We start from the raw sequence: 2243 nt of genomic DNA on the forward strand, positions 1-2243 counted from the left end.
TCAACATAGACCTGTAGATCCACCAACATAGAGCTGTAGATCCATCAACATAGACCTGTAGAGCCACCATTTATATTTTCAACAACTTTTACTTCACTACATTACTAAAGAAAATGGTGTACTTCTTACTCAATACATTTTCTCTGATATCCAAAAGTACTCAATACATTTTGACAGGAAAAGGGTTTGATTCACACACTTATCAAGAGAACATCCCTGGTCATCCCTACTGCCTCTGATCTGGAGGACTCACTAAACAGAGAACATCCCTGGTCCATCCCTACTGACTCTGATCTGGAGGACTCACTAAACAGAGAACATCCCTGGTCATCCCTACTGCCTCTGATCTGGAGGACTCACTAAACAGAGAACATCCCTGGTCCATCCCTACTGACTCTGATCTGGAGGACTCACTAAACAGAGAACATCCCTGGTCATCTCTACTGCCTCTGATCTGGAGGACTCACTAAACAGAGAACATCCCTGGTCATCCCTACTGCCCCTGATCTGGAGGACTCACTAAACAGAGAACATCCCTGGTCCATCCCTACTGCCTCTGATCTGGAGGACTCACTAAACACACCTGCTTTGTTTGTAAATTATGTCTGAGTGTTGGAGTGTAGCCCCTGAGTAAACTTTTTTTTTTTTAAACAACAATAAAATTGTGCCATCTGGTTTGCTTAATATAATATATATTTATTTTATTTCATTATTCATACTTTTACTTTTGATTCTTAAGGATATTTAAAACCAAAAACTTTTACTCAAGTAGCATTTTACTGGGTGACTTTTACTCGAGTCATTTTCTAAGGTATCTTTACTTTTACTCAAGTATGACAATTGAGTACGTTTTCCACACACACACACACACACACACACACACACTAGAACGCAGGAACGCACAGGCAGTAATGTTAAAGGACACCTACTGTTTGTGTGTGTGTGTGTGTGTGTGTGTGTGTGTGTGTGTGTGTGTCCAAATGGCCCACTCGATCACGGACATAACACTAGACTATGTTACATGAATTAGGCTGATGCCTGATTTACACGTTGTGTTGACGAGGCGCTTCAATCATGTCAATCATCACACAAGTAACACAGTTCGTATGACAAGACTATAACAAGATCATACCAATCACCAATTTATTAACCAGCGATCTAACATAAAGTAGAAGCTAATCACCAATTTATTAACCAGCTATCTAACATAAAGTAGAAGCTAATCACCAATTTATTAACCAGCTATCTAACATAAAGTAGAAGCTAATCACCAATTTATTAACCAGCGATCTAACATAAAGTAGAAGCTAATCACCAATTTATTAACCAGCGATCTAACATAAAGTAGAAGCTAATCACCAATGTTTAATCTGTTAACATAAATAACATTGTAGCCTAAATGGTTTCAGTGTTTAGATTTCAGTCAAAAAAAACAGAATAAAACTTACTTTACAATGGAGAATATTGTGTGTTTATTCGTGAATTATTCCCGTTGTTTAAATCTCTTAGTAAACTGTCTCCGTGCGTAAGGTAAAAAATAAAAATAAATAAATCCGTTTTAAATTCCGTTCTGTTAAAAAAAAGTGTCGCAGTCGAAAGTAACAAAACCGTGTCACGCGTATTGGTCAACCGATCGCCGTTTGGAAAAACAACAAAAACTCCAAATGACAGATAAAGTCGGGACTGGCACGGAAACAAAACTTCCCCCGGTTACGAAATTCTTCTTCTTCTCCTCTATTTCTCCGGAGACACAGCGAGTGCGTTGTTGAGCGTGTCACATGACCGCGGGCGTAGGGCGGGACTGGAGTGGGTTCGCAGGGGAGACGAGGGGTGGGGTCGGGTCCGCTCGGCTCGGCTCGGGCGGGGTTGGTGTGCTCCTTTTATTATTAACAGAGAAGAGAAGAGGAAACTTTGGGCGTGACGCGGGCGTCAGCTCGAGAGCAGGACGTGTGACGTGACACACAAGGAACTAAAAACAGAGAGGGAGAGAGGCGGTCACGAAGAACAATTGTCTAACATGAATTAGATTATAGCCTAGAATATATATATATATATATATATATATATATATATATATTTGGCCTACAGTTCTTTCGATGTATGTATACAATTACAATGGATAATAATAATAGCAGAACACACATATTTTGTGGCCTAAATTGTACTACACGATTACCAATACCAAGCCAGGCTACCACACCCTGTCAGAAAAAAGAAATGCAGATAGTAACTGACACATCTCT

The 2243-nt window shown here is 39.8% G+C and overlaps 1 protein-coding gene across 4 annotated transcripts in view; it reads right to left on the reverse strand.

Annotated features, from left to right (window-relative positions):
* LOC139394304 (Krueppel-like factor 3) overlaps positions 1-1805 on the reverse strand; it is a 32382-nt gene extending 30577 nt beyond the window's left edge. For 3 of the 4 annotated variants that reach the window (XM_071142341.1, XM_071142337.1, XM_071142336.1), the window contains exon 1: positions 1449-1805. The gene's annotated coding sequence lies outside the window, so the exon portion shown is untranslated. The remainder of the gene's footprint in view (positions 1-1448) is intronic. The other variant, XM_071142338.1, reaches the window with a different exon arrangement.
* Positions 1806-2243: the final 438 nt, after the last annotated feature.

This window comes from Oncorhynchus clarkii, unplaced genomic scaffold, assembly GCF_045791955.1.
Source record: "Oncorhynchus clarkii lewisi isolate Uvic-CL-2024 unplaced genomic scaffold, UVic_Ocla_1.0 unplaced_contig_9911_pilon_pilon, whole genome shotgun sequence".
NCBI lineage: Eukaryota > Metazoa > Chordata > Actinopteri > Salmoniformes > Salmonidae > Oncorhynchus > Oncorhynchus clarkii.